Below are 20,045 nucleotides of genomic sequence, written 5' to 3' on the forward strand. Positions count from 1 at the left end.
GAACACACCTTTTGTTGTCTACATGGCGGTGTATACTGTTTCCGGGACTCTGCATGTTTATGTTTTAACCTGTCACAGTACACACCTGCCATTGGTACATCTCAGGTAGCTTAGTTTTAGGTGATTGTGTACATGATTGAGTGTTCTACTCCTGGAAGTGGTCTTTTTACCCTTCAGAGCAGGCACTATTAGTACAGGGGTGAATAATGCTAGTTTCACCTGTTCTGGACATCGTTGAATGTGATCTGCGCGATATTCAGCAAAGCTTAGCCCTGTTTCGTGCATATCCGTATAGTCATGTTTAAATGACGCTTATCAGCACTTGCCAACACATAATCCCGCTAACATGTGCTAAACCTGATGTGATGACCTGCATCCAACATCCATTATTCGTGCCTTTGGGATTACGTAACATCCCTTGCAGGACATGGGACCGGGAACATGCACGACAGTCAATGCATTTACCACTTGGGCATCTGGGATTTGTACACGTGTTATGGTGTTTTGTATGTGAACTGTACTACGACTGTTACTCCATACTGCAATCAAATGTGTACCTCAGTTAGTTTACATATGGATGAGACCTATTAATGGTATGTCCAAGTGATGTTTAATGGATGTGCTCCAGCATTGGGAATCTATGTCACAGTGAGCCACACACTATAATGTGCTACACCTTCACACAGCCATAGGTGGAGCATGCTGGGGTGACAGATACCTGTCATGGGTACTCCCCATGCTATGCCACTACATCCCTGATTACATTATATGGAGCCCTCATTAACATACCAGGGAATCCATGCAGAGTGTGTGGGGAACAGTGATTACACACATGGATCCCGCAATTGGCTCTGCTCTACTGAGGGACAGTTGGTTAAACGATGTGGTGGCAAAAGCAGACACTGTTTGCCTCAGCTGATGAATGGCCTCTGACAATTGGGCATGTACCTATCGATGTACCTAGGAACCAATACATACAGTATCAACATATGCTGTTAGGTGCGTGTACTGTTTAGGTGTTGACATTCCTTGTTTCAATAGCTGTTGTGTGTGCAATGGTTGAGGGCTGCCTATGTAGAATTCCCACAGTAGGCCATCTATACATTACAATTTACAGGTGGTCATGTGTGTGTGCCATCCAGTTTACTGTGTGTACAGGTGGAGAGGTGTGTCAGCCCGTAGGGGCCTACACTGTCAGTGTATGTGCTATACGTTCCCTCTTTGCCAAGGCATGGGCATATTGGGAATGCCTCCATCTGCCTACTGGGGCTGGCACAGGGTGTTTGTGGTCTGAATCCCTCTGTGCCTATGATGGCCTTGGCAATTGCAGTGGGCTGTGAGGGACTTCACCATTATGTCCCTGCTGCAGCTTTTTCCACATGATCATATTATGTAGCATGGCACATACTATGAAGATGTGGGCACATGTGCCTGGAGAGTATTGCAAGGCTCCACCAGATATGTCCAAGCAATGGAACCATGATTTCAGCATCCCAAACACATCCTCTATGATGATTCTGGTTTGTGCGTGTGCCTCATTATGGCGTTCTTGCATGGGTGTGTGTGCATTTCTGATGGGAGTCATCATCCACGGCTCCAGTGCATAGCCAGCATCCCCCACAAGGTGGGCATGTGGGATGTTCCCCCTGACAAAGACCTGATACAGCTGTGAGGCATGCCAGATGTGGGAGTCATGGTACCTTCCAGGGCTGCCAGCACACACATCCATGATAATGCCCTGGGCATTGCACATGACCTGGCAGTTGATGGAGTGGTATCCCTTGTGGTTTATGTAGTGCCTACCATGCTAACTGGGTAGTGACTTGATATGTATGTGCGTGCAGTCTATCGCACCCAGTACCTCCGGGTAGTGTGCCACATGGTGGAAGAGACGCATATTGCTGGCCAACTCCTCCTGAGTTCGGGGGAAGTATATATGCTCATTGGCATGTGGTAACATGGCATCCAGGAACTGGTGTAGTACCCTGGATGCTGATGCCTGTGAGATCCCCATTATATCTCCAGTTGGCCTTTGAAAGGTACCTGTGGCTAGTATTCGCAAGCTTACACATAACTTCGTGTCCACTGGGATGGGTTCCCCTCTGTTGTTTCTGGATCTCAGATGTGGCCAGCACAGCTCAACTATTTGCTGTAAGATGTCCCTGTCCATCCTATAACGCTCTACTCTTGCCAGATCATGTAGCCCCTAGTAGGTTACCCTTTGTCTGAACACTCTTCTCCTCCTCCGGGGCCTGCGGTGGTTGTCAGCATCATCCTCCACAACACCTTCAGTCTCTAACACATGGTGATGAATCACAGCTATGGCAGTTCCCAACATGTACATTGTAAAAGTTCCCTGCCTGTTTACACCGATAGTGTAGTGTTTGGGAATACACAGGTGTGTGTGAGGTGCCTTCACATTTTATACTATTGTGTTGTGAACACTGATGAAGTCATAGGGTGTGTATGTGCAATCGGAGCTACAGGGTATCTTATGTGTTTTACCACAGGTACTGCTATTGTGGTGCCTTTGGTGTTGAATTAGATTTAGCTGCTGTGGATTACCTCTTGCCCTTCCCTTAACATTTCTTAATGTTTCCCCGCCCATTTTCTGGCATGCATCCAGCAGCCTGCTTTCTTTTGTACTTTTCAAAACCTGGCTTATCTTGCGAAATGTGTTCTATGGCCGATCTACTGCAGATTGGTTTGCTCTGCTATGACAGTTCTCTCTTCTTTGCAATCCAACACCTCCCCTATCCTGTTCTGCAGGTTGCTGCGAGCAGACTTGTTAGCTGCCGTCGATTGCCCACTGTGAGTTAATAGGTGTTAATTTCTCAGTTGTACTCCAATTACCCTACTGCGGCATTTCCTTATTTTCTTCCCCTAACCTTCCTGTTTGAGCTATGGTGCACGGCATGTGCGTCCGCTTACCGGGTTTCGGGCACGTTTTCATCCACGTACACATGCGCTTTCTGGCACCATGTGTGCTCTCAGATAAACGATGCTATACCTACATCCCCACCCCTATCCTGCGGCTTTGCATAGCAACAGGCAGGCTGAATTTGCATTGCTCTAATGTGCTTACAGCTACGGTGGCACACCCCACTGCTGATGTCATGTATACCTCCAAACCACTCCTCGGCATTGTAGTGCTGCGGCATATGGTACATCTGGCGGGACGTTTGCGATTCACTATCACTTGCCTCGTTTGCATAGCATTGACTACAAATTCATAGTTACCGTGCCGAACACTGTCACAGACCCTTAACAACCCTTGCAGCTTGGTTGTGGTGTACCATGCATACCATTGAGTATTATGGTGAAATCATGATTTGTATTACATTGCGATTTTATGACATTTGCATATATTTTCCTTGTGTTCCCAATTGTGCACACATGCCCTGCGGTTGTACTTTGCGTTACTGTAGACATGACATTAAATGTTGTTTTTAAGGTGTTGTGCATCTTTTCTTATGCCAATGGCTGCATATTTAGCCATTGGTATATGTTAACTTTGTAATACATGAGTCTGTTCCACTTTCATAGCTCCAATGTTCTGTTTGGAAAAATGTAAACCACTTTTTTTTTGGTTTACATTTCTGTGGGCTTACGCTACGCCTGCACCAGTTAATGAATCGCTATGTACCTTCATTTGCATGGTGCATTACTGTGCATGGGATGATTAGCATACCTAAGCCAAGGGCTGTGCAGATCTGGCATACGCTAGTAGAGCACGTGGAACTGGATCGTACCTGAATCGCTCGGCGGCCATATTTGGCATTATACCGCCTATGCTACACCTGTGCCTGGCGCAAGCTTCATGAATCCCGGGGATTGTTTGAGTGTTTGCAGGTTAAGGTTAGGTTATGGGATAGATTTAATGTTGTTTGGGTGTACTGGTGCAAGTGTTGCTTGCCTGAGCCTGCCTTGTTTAGTGGTAGTGTTACAGAAAGGGTTTTTCTAAGGTAAGATGCAGGTCAGGGGTGACAGGCAAGAGCAGAGTTCAGGTTACTGTTAGGGTTAGTTGGTGTGAAGATAGCTGCATATAATACTTTTTGTACATTTACAGTAATGGTGGAGTGCATTGTATATAACATTCCTTATATTCATCTTGGAAAATGCATTTGTATTACAGGTAGTATGCTGTACTCAGTATAACACACATTTCTCAGAATGGCAGTCATTAAGACCTAAAAATACTGGCAATATTGACTGTGTGTGCTTTGAGGCTATATAAGATTTAGTACATTCAACTGTGTAGCTATGTTCAGTACTGTACATTTAAGGCAATATTTTATTGTTAAGAGGATATGCAGAAGCATAAGATATCTGACTATACATGATGGTTAGTCACTCCTACTGGGTTCTGTACACAAAAAGCATGCTTGCACACATTTGCAGACTATACAGGTTAGAATTACTTCACCAGTTTTATACATGGTTCACAGAGAACACTGACTGTGGCATTGTGATCAGCTGTGTTTTTTGCACAGTACTGTGATACTTAAATTCCATGTATGCACGTACCAGTAGAAAATAATACAGAACTGCACTGCATTCATTTACACCTTTGTACAATTCAGCAACCCTTGCCTGATTCCTCATGCATGTGCTTGACGTTATTATCTTAAAAATATTTCACGTAATTATTTTTCTGCACTTATTTCTACCTTAATTTATGTGTAAACATCATTTTATCAAACTGCATTTCAATGGCTGAAAAAAGTTGATTGAATACACATTTACAGAGAGCACATTTGATAAAATCACAATCCACAGAATACTGTAGAAGGCTATAAAAATCCCAGCTGTCATGGTTTTCATAGGAATTATAAGTCAAATTTGTAAGGAACACAGTTTGTATCTTGATGTTCACTGCCATGTTATACATCCATCCCTAGAAGGTTGTGCTTGGGAGTCAGCAGTGATTCATTGAGGAATCAGGCAAGGGTTGCTTCATACATGTCCGCAATCTCAAGGGAAGCACCCAGATCTGCTCAGAACTGGTGGTCAAGGAAACCACATACACAAACCCTGTAGATATAGCCAACCTGCTGGCAAAAAGATTCAGTGAAAACTTCACTACTCTGCCCCACCATCAGCAAAACAGTGCATCCCCAGCACCTGCACCCTCCCCTTATCTCTAGGGAGCAAGTCATCACTGCCCTCTCAAAGGCAAAAAATACAGCCCCAGTGGGACCCAATAACATCCCAGGCTGCATCCTACATGAACTCAGGCAAGAACTTGCAGCACCATTAGGCACCCTATTCAACCAAAGCCTGAGTACTGGCTTCATCCCAGCCGAGTGGAGGACAGCTACTGTCATCCCTTTGCACAAAGGTGAAGCATCCACCGATCTAGGAAATTATAGACCCATTAGCCTAACTAGCCTGATCTACAAGGCCATGGAGCAGATTATCATGGACCTCATTAACTAGTACACTGGCAACCTACAGACACTTGATCCCACACAGTCTGATTTTGTAAAGGGGAGGTCATGCATGTTAAATTTGGTCAACTTCTTTGAGACAGTCACCAAGGCCATAGATGAGGGGAAGATGATGCACACCACCCACCTTGACCTGGCCAAGGCCTTCAATACTATTTCCCACTCAGGTATAATAGATATACTCTCTCTACTAGGCATCAATCCATATGTTACCAGATGGGTAGCAAACTGTCTCACTGATAGAACCCACCTAGTCAAAATAGGGGAAGCCACTTCAAGTAGTAGACCCGCAACAAACAGTGTACCCCAGGAATCAGTCTTGGGGCCCCTGCTGTTTGGGATATACTTCTCTGAGGTGTAGGCCAAATCTAGTGGCCTTGGCTGAACATGTTTGCAGATGACTGCAAGCTGGGTGCTGTCATTAATTCCCCTTTTAATGTGTACATCCTCCAAGAGGGTCTCACCCAAACAAATAACTGGTGCCAGAAACATGGCCTCAAACTTAAGGCCAAAAAAATGCATCATCATCCATTTTGAGGAGAATGACGTCCCCACAAATTATCACATTGATAATAAGGCGCTAAGTACACATTTAGTTGTGAGGGACTTGGGAACCCAGGTTGATAGCAAACTGACTTTTGACCACCATACTGCCTCCATTGTACGGAAAGCTTTGTACATGGCCCACCTCATTAGTTAGGGTATCTCATCCAGGGACAAGGCGGTCATAACATCCCTGTATTCTTCCCTTATAAGACTGATTATTGAATGCAATGCCCCTTTCGGCATGTACCTCACAAAGCACATGCAGCAGCTGGAGAGACAACAGAGATTACTCACCCAGAGAATCCAGGGCATCAAACATCTACCCTACACAGATAGGCTAAAAGCCCTGTCCCTCTACTCAGTCTCCTACAGACTTCTCAGAGGTGACCTCTGTCTGGCATACAAAGCAATCTCAGACCCCGCCCTGATGGGACTGCTGCATATCCACAAGTCAAGCTCCACTCGAGTAACCCACATGCGAGACCTCAACCTGGACTGTGACATCAATAGGACTTGTTGGTGGGTCAGATTTGTGTCACAGAGACTCCACAATGTCTGGAATAGACTCCCACTCCACGTAAAGCAGAGTACCTCATTAAATCTTTTTAACCGCAACCTGGATAACTGGATGGAGAATAAACCCCTGGGATTCCACCTATGTCCCTGCTGGACAGTGGCATAGGGTGCTGACTTGTTGGAACATGGGCTAAATTCTTGGCTAGGCTTGTAAGGGCCTCAGGGCCAATAGCCTAGTAACTTCCTATAATCCTATGAAAAGTTCTCTTTTCTCAGCTTTTGTGTGACTGTGGCATAAGTATATTTGAGTAAGGGGTCTGGTCTGCTGGTAAAGGACCCTAACATGACGTGCCCATTGCACAAAAAAAAAAAAAAAAAAAAAAAAAAAAAAAAAGGAGGAAAATGTATTGCATATGAAATTTAATTTGAATTGTGATTCAATGACATGCATTTCCAAGGAAACATTTTTGCATTCAGCTGGATCAGTGCTTTTTATTCAATGAAATGAATGAAATGAGTATTTCAATGAAATTATATCCATCTATCTATCTTTACTATTCCATGAGCGATTGAAACAATTTTGAATTCCTGAATATTGAGACCACAAGATCAGAAGCAGAAAATGTTGAGGACCACAGAGGAGAACAATGTCAAATATTGTACTGCCTGACCTGCATAGACACAAAAACAAGTGCTAACATAGGTCCAGAAGGGGGGCAAGTTGACTGTTTGCTCCTGTAGTCCTCAACATTTTTGAATTATGATCTTTTGGACTCATTATTCTAGAATTCAGAAATGTTTAATTCACTAATGCAATAGCAAACCTGTATACACACACACATACACACACACACACACACACACACACACACACACACACACACACATAGACACACACACACACACACACACACACACACACACACACACACACACACACACACACACACACACACACACACACACACACACACACACACACACACACATATATAGATAGATAGATATAGACATATATCTAGTTTTCATAAACTTGAAATGCATATGGTCAAGACCAAATGATCGAGTTTCGAATAACTCGATCAACTGACAGGGGCCTATATATATATATATATATATATATATATATATATATATATATACACACACACATATATATCGATAGATATAGATATATGGATATATACACACCACACACACACAAAGACAAACACACAGGAAGCTAGCACAGCTAATCAAAAATCGGCTGTTAAAAATGCTAGCCTTTTTAAGTTATAGATCATAGTAAAATGAGGATCAGGAATTAATCCCTTTCCCTAGTGTAATTCATTCTTGAAGTTGATATATATAATTAATAGGGATTGGGGGTACAGTGTGGCTTGCCTACTGGCAAAAACATCTGTTTTTCAATCTTTTGTGAATCAATGAATTTTGTATTTGATGTTTAGTTTTCTGTGGTGTGAATCGACAATTTGAGCTTTCAATCAAAAGTTAGATTCATACAGAATTAGATATAAATATAGATATAGATATAGGCATAGATGTAGATATAGAAAAATATATGTAAATGTAAATGTGTGTGCATGTGTTCGGAGGGAGATTGTGGCTCAATTTATTTTGTATTCGATGTTTAGCTTTCTGTGAGTGTGTAAACACCTTTACTAGTGTGGTATTCTAGGTGTTATGTCGGGGATCCCTTCGATTTACTGCAGTCCTCCAGCAGATTCCAACATGCGTCCTCCAACCACATCTTGTAGGTCATCATACCAGTGCCACATTTCAAAGCCCATCAGGTGGGCACTTGTTTAACTATGCAGGCTATAGGAAATCTCCTCTCAAATGTCAGTCTTAGAAAAGACTGTCTTGGGGTCCCTCATTCTAGAGTCACACACAGTATAGTTACAATGTATGACCATGCCCTGCCTCTGAAGCATGTTTGGTGATTGAACTTTGCAAGGTCTGAACAGTTCCTATGTCCACTCCAGTCTGTCTACAAAACAGCTAGAAATTTGCTGTCCAGAATGGAATAACTATAACTTGCTCATATTACTAATTTTTGAAATTTCCTGTGCCCCATATCTGTGTAATCATGTGGCATTCATGATCATCCTATATTACTCATAGATTGTATTTTCTACTTGCTGAAGCCACTCATAGTCATTCTATCTAGTTGTATGCTGAGGTATCTAGTTTCCTGAAAAATGTCCATTAACTGTATGGGCAAGAGAGGTGTATATTAATTCATCAATAACTAATTCCAGTGAATGGCCATTTGTCGATCACAAACCAGCAAATGTCCATTCACAGAACATTCACTTTACTGAACATTTTTCTAAGGGAAGGGAATCACCTTTCCCCCACACTCACTGTAACACAAACTATATTATATGAAATCCACTAAGGTGGGGGGGTTATGTCTCTGACACTCCAAGATCGCACTACAGTGGAGAAAAGGAAAAATTTCCTAATGCTGGCCAAATAACTCCCTTCTCTTAGAAAAACATTTACTGAAGTGAACGTTCGATGAATGGCCGTTCACTAGCTTGTGTTTAATGAATGGCCATTCGCTGGAATTAGTGTGGGAAGAAATAGCCAGGGAATTGTTATGGCTAGGCTTGTATAGGCCCTAGGGCCAATAGCCTAGTACCAACCTATGAACCTATGAACCTATGAACCTATGAAACTGTGTAGGAGGATATTATTGCAATCATGCAATGACATTATTTAAGAAAAATGTACAATGTCTCTCTAGTGTTTGTTCACCTGATGTCCTGTATGTCTGCGTAGCACCTGCATTCAAGTGCTTGCACAGTATGTCGGTGCAGTGTAAAAGAGGGGGTGGGCAAGACAGTATCTCTTGATTGGTTTTCTCTCCTTTTCTTTTAATTTGGCATGCTACATTTTTGACCTTTTGCTCAAGATATCTGGACAAGGTACGTTTAAGCCATTGGAGAAGTTGTGGGCAATAATAAATACAGAGTTGAAGGAATTTATCTGGGACTGTAAAATGGCAAGAGCTAATTGGGATAAGTATAACAAATTAGTTTACAATTATTTGATTTGAAAGAATATTTTAGAGCTACAGACTTAAGGCTTATGTACATAACCCAAGCCAGTAGGTTATAATTCAGAATAGAAAGGGATGATGATGAAGCAGAGGTGAAGTTCAAGAAATAAAAGAGTTAGATTTTGGATGCAAATCCTTAAGAAGAAGAATAACAGCAATGCAGAATATTATATTCATAAAGTGCAGAACGTATTCTAAGAACTAAGCCAACAAATTAATGGAGAGAGGAGATTTTGCCAGCACAGATGACTGTAAGTAGGGGTACAGAAAAATAGGCAAGAGAAAATGGGCAAAAGAATCAAAGTATCGGTAGCAAATAACTAGAGAGGAAAAGGTAATATAGCGGGATAAGGCGAAGAAGATGTTTGGAGTGCAGGCGAGAGGCTGCCTTCCCTACCAGGGATTGATATCAAAGTATATGGAAAGAAAAAGAGATAAGGCAATCCTAAGTGAACGTTTTTAGTTGAATCTAGAACAGAAGCTGCTGTTAAAAATGAAAATTGATGGAGCATATGAATTATTGCATGATCACTACAAGAATCAATCAGAGGAAGTTAGAGAAGATCGGTAAGAGAAATTGGAGATCGGTTTTCAAGGGAATAATGGAAGGACGTGTGTGGCTCCCAAGTATGCAACAAAGTCCAGGAGATTTAGAATTTTTGCTTGGAAGTGTTTACAGAGGTATTTTAGACCTTAAGTAGGCTTCAAAGAACTTTTACTCAGGTAAATAGCAAATGTTGGAGGTGGGATGGGGAAGAAAGAGATAACTGGAACATATGTTTTTAGAGAGTAATGAGTTGTCAGATTTTAAAAATTACCTATAAAGTATTATATCAAAAATATTGTATAAGCAAATGGCTGTAACTAAAGAAATTATTCTTTTGAGCTAGGACACAGAATCTGAATTGTGTGTGCATAATAAGGCTGTAACTTTAATTCTGTTGGCTGCCAAAAAAGTAATTACTAGAAAATGGAAATCAAAGTCTAAATAGATTGTGTTTGAAGTACTGAATAGTATAAAAGAGATAAAAGAAGTGAGAAGGGATCATTAGAAAAGGGAAGGAGCAAATTATACAGAACCCAGAGCTGTTGGACATGCTATACCTAAAGAAATCCCAACCCCTCCGAGCTACACGCTCTAGGGACCTAAACCTTGTCACCACAATAAACAGGACATGCTGGAAGGATAGATTCCTGTCCCAGAAACTTCCCATACTCTGGAACAGGATAACCATCTATATCAAGCAAAGTTCTTCATTAGCACTCTTCAAGAAAAATCTTGATGAGTGGATGGGAAATAGGAAATACACCCCAGGGATCACTTCTGTGTCTCTGCTCGACAGGGGCACAGGAAAATAACTTTCTTGGGTGGCGTAAGCCAGGGAACCTTGTTGGCTAGGCTTACATAGGCCCTTGGGCTGATAGCCTAGCACCTACCTATGAACCTATGAACCTATGACATTTTTGGAATAATACTTGCAGAATAACATTCAGGAGAAAGAGTGAGGTTTAAGGGAAGGCATGAATTGAGCAATATATGTAATGCTGCACTGATGATAGATACAAAGAAAGAAAAGATATGTGATGTATAATGCAAATAAAAGTTAATATGGTTAGTTTTATTTTCTGTTAATGGATGTTTGCCTGTGTCTTAAGTGATAATTTAATAAAGGTGTGAAAAACATAATTCTGGATAAAGTCAGAAATAATGGTGGGAGAGTGGACAGAATCAGGTATATAATTTTTAAGATGTACTGTAAGTTATTTAACAAGTTAATAGAACAACAGGTTTTGGAATTAATGTGTGCTCTCTAAAAGCTAGAAAGAATTAAACTCTAATATCTTCCAGTACTGACACACAAAAATCACCAGTGATTTAATCAAACATTTTATGAGGATAGAACACAAATACGAGGAAGATCAGAGATGTTCTGTAAAATATTTGGACAGTTCACAGGTATGCTTATTGGTGATATATAAGATCACATGTCCAGTAAGCATACCGTTCAGCTGTCCAGATATTTGTAGAGCAAATGATTTTTCTCAAATTTTGCTCTTTCCCTTATAAAATATTTTACAGGCGTTTCCAGCATATCCCAACAGAAAGTCAATTTGCTCAGTAATACTTATGAGGATGGACTTCCTTCTGTCGGTATATGGTCGATTTACAATAGACATTCTGACTGGGCTATCCAGTCAGAGGGTACATTTTTTGACCCTTTATTATATAATTATTTCTATATGTGGTGGGTAAAGAAAATGTGGATTTTGTTGTGGCACTACCAGGTAAGTTTGGTTAAACTTTTATTCAACACATTTGTACACTGACAAATGTTTAGATGATGTGTCCATGGCTTGATTGAAATCACTCCCTGGTTACAATCTGTTTGTATTGCAGACTGTTGACTCACTGGGCATCCCCAACTACATACTCTTGTTGTTTGACATCCATTTCTGTACAATACTTATACCAGGGGAGTAAAAATACTGCTGAGCTCTTTTCGTACATCTGTGCATTGGAAGAGTTCTGTGCTTACACAGACTCCTTTGGATATTGATTCAATGTTTTTGTAACAAGGTAAGTAATGGTTTTGTCTGTGTCATCCCTCATGATACAAAACCAGGTATGTTGTTTCTACCTGTATGTCTGCAAAGTACTTTTCCTGAATACACCTTGGAAACAAAACAGGCAGACTGTTTGCAAGAGTTGACTCTCTACAGAAAAATAACTGGGCAGGTGGGCTGATGCAAAGACCTTATTCATTTATGACACAGGCCAAAAGTAGCGCTGTAAAACAGATATATTTATAAGTACATAAATCTCATATAATCACATATGATACATCAATATACCAAAGCACAGCATAACAAAGAAGGGAATAAACCTTGGCTTGACCTATAGGTTCAGCATCAACTGAAATAAGTTTGCTTATCTGTTTATCAAATTATTTTTCTGTTTTTATTAAGATAAGTAAGTTGACACAAGTTTACATTCTAGAAGAATTATTGGCTTGCTGTACAGCTGCTTGTAGCTATTGGTGTCCAAGTCATTGTATATTATCTAGCAGACTAGTTTAATTTCAAAAGCTGAAAATAGCTTTAATGTTATTAAATGCTAATTCAAAAAGAATTGGTGTTAGTGTAAGTGATTTATTTCATTGTAAGCCTGACCTGATTATGAGAGAATTGTTCTCAGTGCAAGTGACATACTTCAGTGTAAGGCCTATCTGTAAACAGGATTACACAGAGGGGCCAGATTCCAAAAGATTTGTTCTAGGAAGCCACTTAATATGAAAGCAAGTCTCGGACTAAGTGATTTACTCTGAGAGCAAGTTTTATGGAAGATCTTTGCACATTACTCAATTCCTTCATCTCTATTACACTTCATAAAGTCTGTATATTGATGTCAGTATTCATTCTTGGATTGTTTCTTTGGTATGTGAAACAAACTAGCTCTAACTTGATTGATTGTTTCTAAAAGTCCTGTGACTACAGAACTGAGTTCTCCCACACCAAAGAAGTTCTCTGTTTTACTGATTCATAGCTACTATTGAGGCTTGTGTTGCCTGTCACTATTTTAAAGTTAAGGGGGAAGATAGCTAGCATTATCAGTTTCTACTGACTGTTCATTGCTTTTGCATTGTTTTGCATTCTGCTGCATTGCTTGTGTTGGTTTCTGTTGTAACAGAGTTGACTCCGGATGAGACTTATTCACAGGAAATGACTACAGAGTTGATCCTTCCAACGCAAGGGAAGTTCCTAATTTTACTAGTGTATAGATAATATTGACACTTGTTTTGCCTGACAGTATTTTAAAGTTTAGACTGTTCTAACAATTTTTTTCTCTTGTGAGAAAATGGTAATTTGCAGAATGAGGTGCTGTCATGCAATATTTGTGTGAATAAAACTACAGCACAGGTGTACATATGCTACTACAGGTGGCTTAAGCTGTACTCTGCTGCACTAATACACCTCTTCACATAAACATCTAGTAGGGGATGGCAAACTACTGATACTCCTTCCACATCCATGTCATTTTAGGCAGAGTGCAGAACACCTGGGGGCTGACACACACACTGTACTCCTCCTGCAATATCTAGAAATGTGTATGTATGCCATCACTCTGACATCATTACCTTTGTACACTTCCATGTGCCTTTCCAGTCTATGATGTCTTGTCTCCTTGGTTTATGGATGTCATCCAAAGGGGAAATACAGCAGATGTTGGACAAGTACAGCCTCACAAAAAAATGAAATCTTGCTTCAGGCACCCACTGCACATGGGGGTGGGTCTTCAAAAAATGGTGTGTTTGCCAACTTCTGAAGGAGCACTTGTGAGAATCCATGATGCACACTTTCACTGCAGTAGGTTGGAGGGAATGCAACTTCTACCAATGTAGGAAGCATGTTAATGACATGGTATGAAGACCCAAAGATAAGGCAAGCAACATCACAGCACAATGTAATGAATAATGTGTAGTGCCTTGACTAGCTCAACCCTCACAGACAAAGATCTTTTCAAACATCCTTTCAAGGTGACACTGATGAGACATGCATCACAACTGGAGGTTTTAATCCTGTGCCTAGGAGTAGCCAGGCACCTTATATCTCATAAGAAGATCAAGGTATACTGCCTATGCTCCAACTCGTCATTGCATCCAGGAATCACCTCCTCTCTCCTTCATAGGTTCATTGGACATTTAGCCTTCAAAGACTGCCACCAATGGTAAATGTACATTTTGGCTGTGGGGATGCAGCTGTCTGTTACATGCGCTATGGGGCCTGTGGTCCAGAAGTAGCAACATGGTCTTTTATGTGTTTACATCCACACAGAACACCAAAGTTACCATGACAACTGTTAAGGCCAATAACTAACTGCAGATTGAAGCCAGTCCCCAACTCATATCTGATGATGATGCCAAAAATCACATTGAGTCACACTCCCAAGACATATTAACAATGTTCATCTTACTCCTGGGTGTGAATTCACCCACTAGCTAGAGTAATAATGTAGGCAGCTCCATTCACATGCAACAAACAATACAATGTTTATCCTCACTAACCTCTCTGTGCGAAACTCCACCATCAATGATATCATGGCCACTGCCAGCTCTGGCCTAGCAGTGAGTGCCAAGTACACTGCTTCTGACATTCCCATTTCAACAATGAGGTGGGCTAGCAGTGTGTCATAGCATTGACTACTGTCTCCATCAGCTCCAGTATATGCATAATCTGTTGTTATACATGGATGGTATTGTGTGTGGTCTCCAGTAGAGAGTAGAGTCTAGGCACTATGCTATTATGGGTCTCATGGCTACAATGGTTATCTCCACAAGAATATTAGCCAGTAATGTTACCAGTGCTTCACTCCCAGTTTGACCCATTGACATGACTGAGTGCATCACAAGGTACAGGGTCTGCATGTGCCATTGTTGAAACACTTCTAATACCAGAAAAACAGCAAAGTCTGCCACGATTCAGGCCCTCTCGGGGATGACCACTGTGTGTGTGTGTGTGTGTGTGTGTGTGTGTGTGTGTGTGTGTGTGTGTGTGTGTGTGTGTGTGTGCATGTGCATGTATGTGTGTGTGTGTGTGTGTGTGTGTGTGTGTGTGTGTGTGTGTGTGTGTGTGTGTGTGTGTGTGTGTGTGTGTGTGTGTGTGTGTATACCACAAAGGTCCAGTTCATCCTGTTCTGCCACATCTGTCAACAGGAGAGCAGCTAGGCTTGCACAGCCTTCACAGAATTAGGCCCACGCTTTAAGGTCTTGGGGTGCCTTTTCTACATCCTGCATCACAGCTGTACCACTACATGGTCTCATAGTGGCACCTCTACCCCCACAACTGAGTAGGCCATATATCAAACAAATATTTTGCATCCCAGTGACACATATCTCTGCCTGCAATGATCTATGTACCTTCACTCCACTGTACTGTAGAATATGACTTGTCCTTTTACCCCCACACACTTGTGAAAATGATGGCTGTGAATTTCAATTCTCCCTATTTGTGTGGTGTATATGGATATGCCTGATGCAGAGTGTAACTCAAACATACACTGCCCAACATTGTTGCTAGATAATACTGAATGCCTCATTTTGTTTTGTGTGATATTGAATTGCAATTGCCTACATGCTAAAGCCCATAGAGGTGGAATGCATGTTGCTGCTTTGCTTGTGCTGTATACTGTGCATGATGCCATCTGGAGCAGTATGGTATAGTTGCTGCTGGTAGTTTGCAGGCACCTGAGTTACTATTGGTGGAGGTCGAGGTGGCCACCTCTAGGCAATAGTATACTGACTGACCTGCCTTCTTATGCTAGGTCATGTGGTCTGACACATAACAAGCCAAGAATATTTGGCAAGCTGTGAAATGTGCGTACTGATGTGCCCCTATACATTCAGTGGCGTTGTGACCTCTGCAGGTTGAGCACATGTTCAAGCATATTTCTATCTTCTGCATGGGTCATGTACTGTTGTTTGACAATGTCTTATAGTTTACTTACAGAAATCATGTACCAGAACTCAGGGAGGGAGGAGGGTACCTTCATCACCTGCAACACATTAGGAAGACAGGCAGAGAGACTCTGAAGGGTTAGTGGTCGGTATTCACCTTTTCTCAATGAAAAGTTGCTGTAGCCAGTATACACATAACTTTGTATCCACAAGTGTAGGATGTCAATGTATTCTTCCAGTTCCAAACTATGGGCCATACATATCTTCCAATGCCCATTGATTCAAGACTCTGTGTTTTAGAAATTAGCTTTTTATCAAAGGGGAGGAAAAAGCTTTTAACTTAAATTCTGCTTAAATATTTTCAATTGTACTTATTAAGAAAGTGTGGTGATTCTGTTTTTTTTTGTACTTTTCCAAATTTTTCAGGTTTTAGCCAAAAAAAAAGTTATCTGTTTGCATTTCTTAATCTGTTCTGAGACATTGGTCTTGTAGCTTTGTTTGCATTTGTGAGAGAATTGTGAAATACTGAAAGATCTGAGCATCATTTATACTTTATACTGCACTTCTATCTCCATATGTAGAGAATTACTTGTAAACGCCAGTTTGTATTTTGAACTAGGTATGGGACATTAGTTTTCTAGTTTATTTTTCAGCTATAGGAGATTTGTGACTACTGCAAGATCCGAGCGTTATTTAGTCATTTATTATAATTTTTCATCAGCAGTGTTATTGTTAAATCTTTGCCTAGTCTGATGCCTTAGACTGTAATTTTATTGCAGTCATGGAGTATTGTTATTTTTTCCTGCAGGATTTATGCTCCTATACTTCTACAGCTTTTTACATTCCAGCTTTTCTGCTAAAGTATTTGCCTGCTTAAAACTGCATTCCAGTGCCTTTCTGTTTGTTACATTGTATGTTTATGCCCTTGCTCTTGTGTCTGCCCCAGCCTCCACTGAAAAATTAAGTACTGCTGTCCTTGCTATTCCCTACTGTTTGTACACTAAAGTTTTCACTGATCTCATTATAAAAGCTAAGGTTTCTAAAATGGTAAGCTACTTGTGGTCATTGACCCATAGCTCAGTAATAAGACTAAGAGAATTGTGACTTGCTGCAGGTTCTGATATCACAGAGCTTCATTGTTGACTTTATGTGATTGAATCCCTCTCTGGCTAGTTTGCTCTGAGTAGTACAGAGTTCAACCCACCCATGGTCCTTCATTCAAGACTCTGAAAAGCATGGGAAGTCCTGAGCTCTGAAAAATGAGCGTTTTGTCAAAATAAGAAGAAAGAATCTGTACTAAGCTGTGCACCACTACCGCTGGACTCACTCTATACTGTGTTATCTGCACAAGAGCTTTTTTTTCCCTAAAAGAGGCTTCTAAAATCTATACAACCTTAAAATCCAAGTCTCAGGCTCCAATAACCTATACCAAATGCATATAAATCCAACACAGCTTGAGCTATGTACACCCCTGATAAAATAACTAGGCATTTCCCCATTTCTTAGCAGTAAGTGCAATCAAACAGTATTCTAAACAAACCAAACTCCAAGTAGTTATAGTCATCTCTGCCCCCACCCGGAGTCATTCCTGTTGAAACCATACACCAGAATTTCCCAACACTTCTGTAGCCAACCTCACTGGGACAGGTATCTTGAGACAAATGTAAGAACTGAGTCATGCAATTTGATGATCACAAACTGCTCAAACAGCATTACACTATGTGTGAGAGATGTAAATATACAATATCCTTGTAGTCAAAATTATCACGCACAATTAACTCAGACACCAAAATCATCAGTAGAACACTACACACCACAACTTCCCAAGACCATCACAATACACATAACCCATCATATGCTGAAGTTCTAAAGATTAACTTGGCTAAACCAAAAAACTTCCAAAATGCAACACAGGCACAGACCAAAGTTAGCAAATTAGGCCTAACAGCACAATGAGCCACAAAGTCTTGAATGTTGAGCTCATAAAGAAGGCATTTACCAAACCAGACATTCTAATTGTAGGTAACGTTATTGTAATATATACAAATGTACTTCTTACCAGGATAAGCAAAGAAACAGTGACAGTTAGATGTATGTCTGGTACCAGGATCCAACAGATCATACATGCACTCAAGTCCTTGAAGAAACAATGGTGTGAACCTATCATAGTACATGTGGGAGCAAATGAATTGAGATATACCTCCCTGGACTACATGAAAAGAGACACGAAGGACCATTCAGACTATGTGTCCCTGGCACATATGAGCATAGCATTAAGCAGCATTCTACCTTGTCCAAGGATGGTGCCACAATTTGAGCAAAAAAAAAAATGACTTAAATAATTGGCTAAGGATGATGCACAATATAAGGAAAAAATAATTCACTTCAATAATTAGATAAGTTTTTGGTGTAATTCAAAGAGAGTCCAATATTTGTCAGCCTATGAGGATATGACTGGCAGATTATGCTGCTTCACTAGGAATAGTCTGCATTTTTCCCTTCCATGGTTTTGATTATTAAGACTGATAACATAAAAATGTTTGGATGAATCAAAGCAAGAACACAGCTCAGACTTGAATAAAAATAATAATTTTTTATTCCATTAGCGCTTTCACAGTAATAGATACTGCTTCATCAAACATTATTTTTTGTTATTATTTTTATTCAAATCTGAGCTGTGTTCTTTCTTTGATTTATCCAAAGATTTTTATGTTATCAGTTTTTATATTTTGGATTGGATCATTTATCAGCTGGGCTGCACTTTTATTTGCTTTGATTATTAAGACATTGACCACCCCCGTGTTACCTTTTTAGGTAATGGCAACCTGATAAGCCTAACAACATACAACATAATAAATAAATTAAAATGAAATATTAAGGTAGTACTGATCAATGTTAGAAACTCAAACAAGAAGCTCCAGTCCCTGCTACCCCTCCCCCATCTCATGGAAGATGTAGATTTATGTATAGTGATTGAGGCATGATTTAAAATGATGGGGGGCACTTCAGCTTTTCAGGGCTATAACATATTTCACACACTTAGACCAGCTACTGTGCAGGAGGTAAAATTAAATCTTTTTGATCTTTATCAAGAAAAGACTCACATCAAGGCTGCTAAAGCACCACAATGTATAAGAGGTTTTTTTTCACGTCCAAATAACCATTAGAAAAGTCCCATACCATATATTAATAAGCTATAGAACTCCCTCTATGACACAAGAAAACCACAACTCCTATCTACAGGAACTAGAAACACTTTGATTTAAACTTAATACCATTTTCTTAGGTGATCTCAACTATTCAAATATAGACTGAGATGTGCACCACCATTATTGTACAAGCACATAGATCCCAGGACTTTCTAATTACAGATGCACTGAAATAATTAGCTAGAGTACTCCATGTTGTTTGTATTTTGAACTAGGTATGGGGCATTAGTCTTGTAATTTCTTTTGCAATTGTAGAATTGTGAACTACTGCAGGATCTGAGCCTCATTTAGTCATTTATTACTGCATTTTCTATCGGCCGTGTTATTGTTAAATTCTTGCCTAGTCTGGTGCCTTTGATTGTAGTTTGTATTGCAATCTTGGCAATATTGTTATTCTTTCCTGCACAGCAACACTGTTTAACCTCAGCCTCCATACAGATTTTCTACTAAGTGAATGGAGAATAGAAACAGTAATTTCCCTGCACAAAGGTGGACCTTTCACAGACTTGAGCAGTTGCAGACTCGTAAATCTGAACAGCTTCATGTGCAAAGCCATAGGAAGGAATCAATAATGACATAAGGAACCTCAAAACACTAGACCTGTCTCAATGTAGGCTCTTCAAGGGCAGGTCATGTTTATTCAGTTTGGTGGACTTCTTTGAAAAAGTAACCAAAATATGGATGAAGGTCAAATTGTACACATAGCATACATCAACCTGGCCAAGGCTTTGACACAATCCCCCTCTTGTGCATAGTAGTAAACCTAAATAAACCTAAATAAACTGGCAAAAAAACCTTATTTCAC

Source organism: Protopterus annectens, chromosome 5.part0 (assembly GCF_019279795.1).
Source record: "Protopterus annectens isolate FY-2018-M chromosome 5.part0, PAN1.0, whole genome shotgun sequence".
NCBI lineage: Eukaryota > Metazoa > Chordata > Ceratodontiformes > Protopteridae > Protopterus > Protopterus annectens.